General features: G+C 40.2%; 1 pseudogene; it reads right to left on the bottom strand.

Moving 5' to 3' along the window:
* Positions 1-5,074: 5,074 nt before the first annotated feature.
* LOC102836393 lies at positions 5,075-5,885 on the bottom strand (annotated as a pseudogene).
* Positions 5,886-12,858: the final 6,973 nt, after the last annotated feature.

The following is a 12,858-nucleotide window of genomic DNA, read 5'->3' as shown; positions in this document are numbered from 1 at the left end:
CCAGTATTTACAACAAAGTTTAAAAAAAAAACCCCAACAAACAATAAAATATCTCTAGGGTCTGGAGAGACTAGAACCTTCCTACACTGCTGGTGGGACTGGAAAATGGTGCAACCACACTGGAAAACTATATAATATGACCTTAAATATTTTGAAATAGAAATGCCATATGTTCCAGAATTTCACTACTAGTTATACATCTTAGAGAAATAAGAGCCCTCATACAGACAAATATATGTATACTGTGTTCATCACAACTTTATTCACAATAGAAAAAAAATGGGCAAAGTCAAGTGCCCATCAGCAGATAAATGGACAAACAAACAACATTGCATGCACAAAATGGAATGCTACACACAGTAAGGAGTCCTGGCAGAGTGTTATGGGCTAATGCGCTGGACTGCAAAATCAGTTTGAACTGCAAGGTTGGTGGTTTAAGCTCACCAGCTGCTCCTTGGAAACCCTATACAGGGTTGCTATGGGTCAGAACTGACTCAATGGCACTTAACAACAACAACACACATTAAAGAATAACATTGAATCTGCCAAACACCTCATAATAACATGGATCAATCTGAGGACATTATTACACTGAGTGAAATTGTTGTTGTTGTTGTTAAGTGCTGTCGAGTCGGTTCCGACCCATAGCGACCCTGTACAGGGTTTCCGAGGCTGTAAATCTTTACGGGAGCAGAACGCCTCATCTTTCTCCCGCGGAGCGGCTGGTAGTTTCGAACTGCTGGCCTTAAGTGAAATTAGTCCATCACAAAAGGACAGATATTATAAAAGGAGTCCTGGTGTGGCGCTGTGGGGTAATGCATCAGACTGCAAAGTTATCTGAACTGCAAGGTCGGTGGTTCAAGCTCACCAGCTGCTCCTTGGAAACCCTGTATAGGGTCGGTATGAGTCCGAATCGACTCAACCGCACTTAAAAACAACAACAACATTACTGTAAAAAGTCATTCTTTGAAGATTGCCAGGGATGGGAGGGGAAGGAAGGGGAAATCACTATCTAGAAAGTAGACATGAATTAATTTTGGTGAAGGCAAAGACAATATACAATAAGAGGGAAGTCAGCACAAAATATTCAAAGCAAAGGGAAACACTGGGCGGATCATAAGAGTTCAAGGCAACAAGGGTAAATACATTTACATACACAACCCTGCAAAAACAATAACAACAATAATCTGAGTGGATACAGAGACACTCAGGAGGTGTTCCAATAGCGTAGTGATTACAAGGCAGGCTGCTAACTACAAGGTCAGCAGTTCAAAACTACCAGCTGCTCTGTGGGACAAAGATGAAGCTTTCTGCTGCTGTAAAGGTTTACAGCCTTGGAAACCCTATGTAGGGTCACTATTAGTCAGAACCAAGTCCATGGCACACCACCACCACCACCACCACACAGACACTCAAACTGAACAGGATTAGAAAGGTGAATGGGACTATGTCCACAAATATATACAGGTTTGATAGAGGTTATTTCTACATATGTACTTATATGTGTTGCAAATATATAGTATATCAGGGACAAAGTTACAAAAACATCCTAGCCATAACCAAGCACCATTGGACCTGTGGACTCAGGAGCATAATCTTGGGGACACTGGGGTCAATTAGCATAATACAGTCTACATTCTACTTTGGTAAGTAGCCACTGGTATCTTAAAGGCTCATGAGCAGTCATCTAAAGTATAACTATTGGTCTATCAAGTATAACTATTGGTCTATCCATATGCAGAGCCAAGAAGAGTGAAGAAAATCAAAGATTTGAAACAATTAATCCAAAGGATTTATAGATCACTGACCCCCAGCTTCCATGACCCTGAGAACTAGATGCCCAGCTACCACCACTGACATACCCTGAAAGGAATCATAAATGGAGGTTCTTGGACTGAGTGGGAGAGGGAAAAACTCAAAATCATAAAGACACCCAGGTTTACTAGTCTGATAGACTGCTGGAACCCCCAAGACTTAGACCCCCTTCAAGTCTGGATCTGACTGATCCTTGTGGATCTACTTTCAGGCACAGTGGAGAGAAAAATGATAGAAAAGTCTATAAAGTGAGTAATGCCACCAAGGACGTATGCACTCATTAAAATAAACAACCATTCAAGACCAAAAGGGCAGCATTTCTCAGAGATAAAGCTCAAAAGGCAGGAAGCGATAGAAAAGGAAAATGGAAAGGGAAATCAAGGAGGAAGTGAGAAGGGTACTATCACATTCTGTTGTTGTTGTTAAGGGCTGTTAAGTCCATTCAGAAGGAATGCAATTAATGTCCCCAATATAAAAATGTGTATGAATTGTTGAACTGAAAACCAATTTACTTTTAAACTTTCACCCAAATCACAATAAAAATCAATTCATTTACTGAAGTCCAACCATATGCTGTTGGGATTTAATCATGGGATTTAATCACTTGCCCTTGGATAGAGCACATTCCCTTCCATAGTACAATGCAATGTGGAGGAAAAAAACGATATGATGAAACATTAAAGAAATTTCTGGGAAAGGTAATCACTAATTTTCTTATCAATTTAGGTAGTATTATTTAGATGCCATCTGTCCTGTATCTTAAATTTGAAACAAAAGAATTCTATAAATGTTTTGTTGAAGTATAACATACATCCAGGCATTTACAAGTCACAAGTATATATACAGCTTGATGAGTTTTCTCACAAGTGAACACCTCATTTACCAGCACTCAGATCAAGAAACATATCCTGCATCCAAAATTGCTCTTTTTGCCCCCTTCTACTCAGTAGCAATTCTAAGGTAATCACTTTGTTATGTCTAATTCTGAATTATATTGGAATTACACAGTACTTCTTTGCTCAATATTATTTTTTCTGAATTTCATTTATGTGTGTAATTATAGTTTATGTATACGTTTCTGTAAATATATATACATGAAGTCCTGATATGACGCTGTAGGATAATCACTAACAGTTAACCTAAAGGTGGATAGTTCAAACCCACTAGTCGCTCCTCGGAACCGACTACATGTCACTTAGTTGTTATTAAGGGCCATAGAGTCTTCTCCAATTCACAGCGACCCTGTACAGGATTTCTAAGAAGTGGCTTGTGGGTTTGAACCGATGACATTGCGGTTAGCAGTCCAGTGCAAACCACAAGGTCAGTGGTTAGAGCCCACCAGCCACTCCTCGGGAGAAAAATGAGAGTTTTTGCTCCCCTAAGATTTGTTTCGGGCTACTAACCTCAAGGTCGGCAGTTCGAAACTACCAGCTGTTCCACGGGAGAAAGATGAGGCTTTCTACTCCTGTAAAGATTTATAGCCTCGGAAACCCTGTACTGGGTCGCTATGAGTCGGAACCGACTCCACAGTACTTAACAACAACAACGGTACTTAACAACAACAACAACAAGATTTGTTGTTGTTGTTGTTAAGTGCCATCTTCTGAGGAGCAGCTGCTGAGTTTGAACCGCCATCTTGGAAACCCTCTATGGAGTTGCTATAATAAGTCTAAGATCAGGGCTATAAATCGAATTTGTAAGTAAATAGAAGCTGTTAGGTATGGTTCTTACCTAATGTCTGTTAGTCAGTAAGGTTTCCCAATGAGATTATTTTACGGCAGCCCTTACTACACTCGAAGAATGAGCAAGTACAGTGAAATAATGGGAGAAAAGTTCCTCAGCACAATTTTCATGGACTTTTTCTCACCAATGCAAGTTTCAATGTTTATAAACCTTCGTCATAATAAGCCCTCATGACAGTTGCCATGGTCTTCTAGATCGTGTCTGCCATGAATTCAGCTGACTCCGTAGATCCCCTGAGGAGCGTTGTTTGATTGGACCCTTTTTTTTTTTTTTTTTAAGTCTTCTAACAAAAGCCGAACAAGCATATTACAGAGAGAATTTTCCTACAGTCATCTACTGATGGCAGACACGTTCAAATACATTTTGTTTGAAATAATCCTATAAGGTATGAACCGAAACCCTAATAACAATACCTTTTGACTTCTTGTGTTCTTCTTCCATTGAGTATTTATGTCGCAAACCCCAAGTGAATGCCATGTAAAATGCTAATTTGTAAGGTGAACAAATTATAGTGATGAAAGATGCATGTCTGAATATATTTATTTGTAATAGTACATGGAGTCTTGAGTTTAAAGGAAACACTTTTCTGAAAGAAAAGCTACTCAACACAATGGAGTGGTCTGAAGGCTAACTTGCAAGCAAAGCTGGTTTGGGATTTTTCTGCATATTAAATGCACAATTAAAGAACCATGTACTCCAGATGCTAATGATGAAAATTGACAGATAATTCTATTAGGTATAATCTTTAAATTGAGATTTTCAGGAACCACATGCAAGAAGAGGGTATGCTAAAGATTTATTATGAATATGAACTATTTTTGTACAATTGTTCAAAATAATCTGAGAGTAGATTATTTTATAAACAGCACTTGAGTATGGACATTTAGCCCTTTAAAGTGTGTGCATTGTGTGTGCGGGGGTTGCATTGCACAGGTAGTTTTAAATAAAAGGAGAAAACACCTCCAACAGCTATGGTAGCAGGGAAAGTTTATCAAGCATTTACATAGTAAATTGCTATAATTTTACAAAAGATTCTTGATCTTTACTTGGACTGTACATGAGGGAAAAATCAGCCCCCTCAGTTAGGTGATGTCTGTTTGCAGAAGCAAACTAAAGGACCTAAAATTAGAGGCAAGCCTGGGATGCTCAGGAGGGGTGGGAGAAATGAAGAGCCATTCACAAATCTCATGTCTACTTTAAGAAGTTGTCGGGTGACCCTTACATCTTAATATCTGCATGGGTCATCTTGGTGTTTTAGGGTAATACCACTAGGATAAAAATACAAACTCAAAAGCTGTAGTTCAGAATTATTGTAATATATCTGAGCACCTTCAACTGCTGGGTGCCAAAAGACAACAGTTGGGGTTATCAATGAGGTTTGAACAGATGTTAGAGGAATTCTCTAGGACAGTATCCCCTCTACTTGGACATTTTGAGCACAGACAGACTTCTGAGTAATTCTCCAGGCAGTGATGTTAATATGCAAGGGAAAAGGCAATAGTGTTAGATCAAATTGCTAGACATTAATTAGCTGGGGAAAGAACACATTGGCAAACATGTCCTCCCAAAAATGGTCTAGACCAAGTGGAGAGGATGTGGTGCTGAAGAGAGAGGGGAAAACCTCATAGGCACAGTCACTATAGGTGTCCAGAAGGCAGGAAGATGGCTTCGGGCAGTAACTGGATGAGAGGAGATTTAAGATACTCAGCTCTGGATTGAAGTCATCTTCTACAAGTTCTTCCTTCATTAAGATGGTGAATTCCTGGTGATCTTTCTGTGAGATGCTGAGAGGTGCTTCTTCAGTTTTCACTACCACTCTCGCTTGGCTCTCTGTCTCAGAGGGCACCTCTAAAACTAGAGGCTTGGTGTATTTGTGGTCAAAATGAGTGAGTTCATTAATGGCTTCCAGCTTGGCTGATGGCATCCCCATTGATGGAGAAGGGGAGGTGGGTAAGGAACTAGGCCTTTCTGGGTAGACTTCTGGGAGCTCCTCCAGGCTGGTTGATTCTAGGGAAAGATATCTGAAGAACATGGCAGGGTCCACATTGTCCAGAGTGCCCAAAAGGATATCAGACTCAAAGTCTGAAGAGTCCACACCATCAGATGTTCTGGAAGATGTTCTGAAGGGGTGACAACAGGGCCTGCACCTGCTATGGACTTAGCAGACCTGGCCACTGGCCTCACTCCATTCCCCTTGGTCTCCACCTCATTGAAGCTTGTGTTTTAAAATGTCAGTTTAATTTGTTTGTTTAGGAATTTTTTCCCAAGTATTTCTATAAGAAACATAAAAACAAGACATGACTACTAATTCACAAAACTTACATCATGTGGGCCACTGAACTTTGCGTGTGAATGCTGTTCTCATTTTATAAACAAGTTATAAATCTTAGGGAGAGGCAGTTGGTATATTTTAAATATGAATGGGAAATAAGAAAGACAGGCATAAATATCTTTATATGTTATTATAATTCCCTAATTTCATGCTTAAGGAGCTCTGGTAGCATAGTGGTTACAAGTCCAGCTGCTAATCTCAAAGTCAGCATTTCGAAACTACTAGCCATTTCACAAGAAAAGATGAGGCTTTCTGCTCTTGTAAAGACTTACAGCCTCAGAAACCCTATGCAGGGTCTCTATGAGTTGGAACCGACTCCATGGAATGCCACCACCAGCAATCTCATGCTTACAGAAACTTCTAGCCACACTCTTGTGCCATAATTCAAACTAGACTTTATTCACTTTCATTTTCTCTAGTGATCTTTCATATCCTTTGATTCTTCAGGCAGATTCTGATGCTTGCATTACTTCCTTCACTCCATAACTTTGATCTTGTAGGACTCCTGAATAAAGGAGCCTGTTTCTCTTTTCTCTGATGAACCGGCCCTAAAAGAGTTGGATTTTATATACAAGCAGTCCCCAGATTACCAACAAGTCCCATTTCTAAATCTGTCTTTAAATTGAATCTGTAACTAAACAGAAGTTGTTAGGTGTGGTTCTTACTTAATGCCAGTTAGTTAAATATTTGTCTAAGTATATAGTATGTTGCTGTTGGTACATGCCTTAGAGTTGATTCTGACTCATAGCAACCCTGAACAGAGTTTCCGAGGAGCAGCCTGTGGGCTTGAACCACCGATCTTGTGGTTTTCAGTCCTACAGAACCACACCAGGAGTCTATATAGTATATCTTTTTATGCATAAAAAAAAAAATTAAAGAAACTCTTCTAGGTACACAAAAAATATCTAATACAAAAATACAGTAATGATAATACTGCTGTTTTGATGTGTGTCGCTAAGTAGCACCTGTTGGTTATTATGAACCATGTCTGTACCTTGAATTTTTAATATACAAGGTTTTGCAGGAGTTGGTTTGTAACTACAGGCTGTCTGTAAGTCAGATGCTCATAACCTGGGGACTGCCTGTATATAATTATCCTCATGAGCTTGGTCCACTGGCATGGTCTCTGAAGGCATGCCCACCCCCCAAAAAAAACAAAACAAAAAAGTATGTCCCCTTTCATGGGGAGACCAATGCCAAGGAGAGAGGAGAAGGACCACATGCTGATTCTCTACTTGTGGCCAAGAAATATTCAGGAGTGCCTTACCCTTCCCCACTCCTGCACTGGCTCACATTTAGGAAGCTTAACAATAGCTATATAACAAATTCCCCTAGAATCAAATATCAGCTTAAGTAAAAAAGACTGAAGAGGAAAAGTGAATTAGGGGTTAGTGTACCACCAGAGAGCCATGGAGACTCAACCAGATTATTAATATTTTTTGTTTAATACTTAACAAATCAAAGCTCTCCCATTTGACAGAACTACTCCCTGGTTGTAAATCTGGCCCAGATGGAATGAGAGATTTCTATTCCCCACTGCAGAATCTGATTTTTATTATTCTGTTTGCAGCTCTAGAAATTGTCATACTATTGACATGTACTCTCTTACCTACCCATCTATTCCGGTATACCAAAACTCACCCTGACCTTCACTTTGCCCTTCAGTTAGTTTCATTCTCTGCCAGTGAAACAGTTCGGAACACTTCCCACAGAGCTAGCAAGTGCCCTGCTGTTTGCTTCTCCACTGCCTCATGGGGACTTCAGATGCCAGGAAAGAACAGAAGTTAGTGAGCAAATTAGAAAGTTAGAGGTGGTGAAGGCAATTTAGAGATCACCTGGGGAAACTGAGGCCCAGAGAGAAAGTATTGAGGCAAGACCAGCAGGCAGCAGATCAGGGGGGAAATCAAGCAAGGTGAGGAATGCATGAACCATGGAGTCTCGTTACCAGCCTGACTCTACCATTGTTAGATGGGTGGCCTCAGTTTTCCAACCTAGAAATTGGAACTAATAATGATACATACTTTTTGTGGGAAGAACAGTGTCTCCATACAATAAACATTGGACTGAGAATCACAAGGTCCGTTCAAGTCCACCAGCTGCTCTGAGGGAGTAAGATGAGACTTTCTACTCCACAAAGATTGTAAAAGCCTTGGAAACCCTATACAGATTGCTGTGAATTGGAATCAACTCCATGACACTTAACAATAACAACAACATACGTACTGTGAGAATTTGGTGAAATACTAATAATACAGGAAGAGTCTAATCAATGAATAATTAATACTAATTGAAGAGGGACTACTCAACTCAACAAAACTTCTCCTCTATACTCAAATGCTGCTACTACAAAACTCAGACTTTCTTTTTACCAACATGGGATTTAGTGTACCCATTTGCTATTCTGCCTCTAAAATATTTACTTTCCCCATTTAAGTTGGGAATCAATTTTAGAGCAGCAATCAATCCACCATTCCTTCTGACCCCAAATGTTACCTATCAGACATTAAATAAAGTCTTCTGCTGTCCTTGGTGTGTTGATACACAAATAAAGGAAAACAGGATATTGAGAGAATTAATACATAAAGGGAAAGGAAAATGAACTTAGCAGAAAATGAGGGTCACTTGTTTCATCTCAGATCTCAAAAGATAGTTTACCTCACAATAAAATCTACTTCTGTTGTTTGTATACTGCCTCATTGATATCGTAGGATAGTTATCTCACAAATCGAAGGATTATTGCATCATCCTGAGGCTCATGGTCTAGCCAAATTGACACATATTGGTGATGGGGGTGGGGTGGGCAGTGGAAGGTAATGAGGCACAGTTCAATCCACGAGAGTAACCAAACAAAATTCTTACCCGCACAGAAGTTAAGAAAACATCATCTTCAATCTTTCATATTACACTTGGGGAAGCTGAGGCACAGATGGATCTCCACAGCAGCAACCAGGACTATGATCCAGGATCCAATTTTCCAAACTATCCTTCCAGGGACCTAGAATTCTCATCTACACCTCCCACCCCACCCCATACTATCTTATTGACTAGTTAATTCCCATTAATGTTGAAATCTCAGCTCAGACATGCATTTCCCTGAAAAGTCTTCCGCTGCCCATCCCCAAACTTGAACCAGGATTCCATTTTTCACTCTCATAACACCAGTCACTATGTATCTTCTCCACCTCCCCATTATCCACCCACCACACAGGACCCATAACTGGCCATCAACACATGATGAGTCCACTAGGGAGGAAAAACAGAGTATGTGCTCCACGTGGGATATTTTTCATTACAGAAAAGAAGCATCTCCATATCATTCATTCAAAAAGCACCTGACAGGTCGTTTTCATTGATGCATGGTAAGGCATCTCTCAGTGGCAAGGATGTATCATTAAAGGATGCCCTGAATTGTGATGCTCGCTCCCAACAGTCAACTTGGCATGGCTCTACTTTCTTTCTGCTTCTTCCTTCATGGCAAGTAGTGCTAGAGAAGAAAAGAATTAATAAGCAAATTCTATGAATTGTTCTAATGCTTAAAAAACAAACAAACAAACACTTGCTCTTATCACCCCATACATACTTTATATGGAACAAATTGATTAAAACATGAAACAAGGATTCACTTTCTGTTAAGCTCTGCAGTGTGCAGTTATTGGGATGTAAAAAGATCCAAGTGGTTTAACTAAATCCAAAAAATCCATCTCATATTGTCTTATCTTCAGCTCTAAAGTTTAAGCTCCTTGCTAAGAAGGAAGAAAACTAGCATTTCTGGAGTTCATACTACACGGCAAGCACTAGGTGAGGCACCTCGAATCATATATTCATTCAGTAAATATTAGAGTCCCAGGCACCATTTTAAGAAAAGGGGAAAGAGCCATGCATTTTTCCCCCTGTTTTTCAGTTGCTATCACATGATTCCAACTCATTATGACTCCATTTGTGTTAGCGTTGACTTATGCTATGGTGGTTTTACATGGCAGATTTTTTTTTTTTTTTTTTCCATCTAATGTAGATCTCCAGAACTTTATTCCAAGGCTCTTCTGTGTGGACTTGAATCTTCAACATTTTAGTTAACAGATAGATTGTTGCAGACCGTGTAAGACTAGTCAGAGGTTTGAGGCCCTCTAGGGCCAAGTGTAACAAATGAGGCCACTGGCAGTTAATGGCAAATTAATATTCAGTTATATATATTAAATTAATACACTGGAGCCTTTTCAATCCACAGATAAATGTGATATTTTCCTAAAGCCGAGACTAAAGGTTGCAAGGTTAAGCCTTTCTCCAAAGGATTAACTAAAAATATCTTAGTTACTTCACAGTTCTTTGTTCTATAGACAAAGAACCCAGCCTCCCTAATCCTTTTCCAGGTGCAGCCCATTCACCTGGGCCTCTGGAGTCCTCCTGCAGACCTGGCTCAGGAAGCTGAAGCAGCAGGACTCCGCCTAAGCTTTTGTCATTACTCTCACCTTCCCCCACCTTAGCTCAGGGGCTATAGATATGTTAATTGGGCCTGAGAAACCAAGTTGCTAGCCTGGGATTCGAACCACGAAGTAGGATGTAAAGTTACCTGAATGTCTGGAAAAGTACTGATGTTAGCTGTACCTTGCCTAAGTCCCTCCCAGCTTGATGTGAAGCTCCTCCCCTGAATAAAGCAGAGGCCCTGGCCTCCCCAGGTGTGCATTACTGGTTGGCAGGCATGGAGTAAAGATGGCAGTGCATTACTAGTTGGGAGGCATGGAGTAAAGATTGCAGGACAGTGAGTTGCTGCCTGCAGAGGCCATGATGCCTGTAGTCCCAAGCCTGCCCACCAGTGATGTATCCACTCTGGCTTTGGGGTGCCTCATTGTCTCTCTCTTTGTCTCTTTCTGTGTATTCTTGATATATATGAATCGCCATCAGGTATCCTCTCCTCATGAACTGAACCCCAATGTCGAGGCCGCTCCCCGACAATAGATGAGTACATGAACATGAAAAAAATAAAAAGTTCCCGTTTTATGAAATTTCTATTCCAGTGAGGAGAGATAGACAGTAAGCAAATGAACTGACATATCACATAGTGTCAGATAGGAATGAAGACTATGAAGAGAAATAGAGAAATAAAGTAAGTTAACAATGTAGGAGTGATGGCAGGATAGCATTAGGAAGGAACTCTCTATAAGAGAAACCCTGGAACAATGACTTGAATGGTGTGATTGACAAAACTGATGATTTTCAGGGGAAAGAGTGGTCCAAACAGAAGTACCGAATACAAAAGCCTTGAGGCTGAACAACAAGCACGCTGGAGAATCAGCAAGGAGACCAGTGAAATCGAGCAGAGTAGCAAGTTGGTAAGGAGTAGGAAGTATAGACAGGGAGTGGAAAATGTCCAGATCACATAGTTGAAAAACAAACCAATTACTGATTTCTAAAATATATAGGAAAGTACAACACCTCTACAAGAAAAAGACAAATAACCCAATTAAAAAATGCACACAGAACATGAAAAGACACTTCATCAAGGAGGAGATCTGGGCAGCCAACAAACATATGAAGAAATATTCACCATCACTAGCTATTTTGTTGTTTGTTGTTAGGTGCCTCAAGTCAGTACCGACCCATTATGACCTTATGCACAGCAGAATGAAACACTGCCCGTTCCTGGGCCAACCTCACCACTGTTGCCACACTTGAGTCCATCGATGCTGACACTTGGCTAATCCATCTCATTGGGGGTCTTCCTCTTTTTCTGTTACCCTCCACCTTACCAAACATGATATCCTTCTCCAGAAACTGACAATATGTCTGAAGTATGAGAGACAAAGTTTGGCCATCTTGGCCTCCAAGGAGCACTCTGGCTGCACTTCTTCCAACACAGATCTGTTAGTTCTTTTAAAAGCCCATGACACTTTCAATATTCTCCTCCAACACCATAACTCAAAAGCATCAGTGTGAACTCAAATCTTCAACCTTTGGATAGCAGGTGAGTTTGTCAACTGTTTGTCCCACGCAGGACTTCCCAAGACTTTGAATTCTATTCTAAATTTCATCAAAAGCCTTTGGAGGGTGTTGAGCAAGGGCTCTTCATAATCTGATTCATTTTCTAAATGTGTATCTCTTTATTTGTCAATACTACCTTAAGAGATAAGTAGCATTGACTTCCCTTTATAGATAGAGGAATTGAAGATTGGGGAGATTAAGTGTCTCCCAAGTGTATGCTACTTGGAACTTGTGATTCCAACTAAGGATAGTGTGATTCCAAGACCAAGGATATACTATCTGAAGACATAATGGTATCTTCCATGACTCTGAAACAGTCACAGCACTTAGCACAAGGCAACACAACAAAGTCTGTGTATTTTAAATGAATTTTACATGAATTCCAGGCAATATACTTCCAACTTCCATGGAAAACATTATTTTTTCAGTGTTTCAATTTTTACTCTATTTGATATTTTAACTGGTATTTCCCAAGTGTCTAGTGGAAATGGCATTCATTAAAATTTAGCTGAGTTTTGAAGATCACACACACATGAGAGTAAGTCTAAACAATTTGCTAGAAAATCATTGTTGTTGTTGTCAGGTACTGTCCACTCATTCTGACTCATAGAGACCCTATGTATGATAGACTGAGACACTGTCTAGTCCTATACCATCCTCACAATCATTGTTATGCTTGAGCTCATTACTGATGCCACTGTACCTGGCTGCCTCATTGGGGGTCTTCATTTTTGCTGACCCCCCATACTCTGCCAAGTAATAATACATCCTTCACCAGGGACTGGCCGCTCCTGATAATATGTCCAAAGTGTCAGAAACAAAGTCTCCCCATCCTGACTTCTAAGGAGCATTCTAACTATACTTCTTTCAATACAAATTTGTTTGTTCTTCAGGCAGTTCATGGTACTTCTAATATTCCTCTCCAATGTTGTTGTTGCTAAGTGCCATCAAAGCAGTTCTGACCCATAGCGACCCTGTACAGGGTTTCTTAG

This window comes from Chrysochloris asiatica, unplaced genomic scaffold (genome assembly GCF_000296735.1).
Source record: "Chrysochloris asiatica unplaced genomic scaffold, ChrAsi1.0 scaffold00204, whole genome shotgun sequence".
NCBI classification, from domain to species: domain Eukaryota; kingdom Metazoa; phylum Chordata; class Mammalia; order Afrosoricida; family Chrysochloridae; genus Chrysochloris; species Chrysochloris asiatica.
This window is presented reverse-complemented; position numbering and strand designations above follow the sequence as displayed.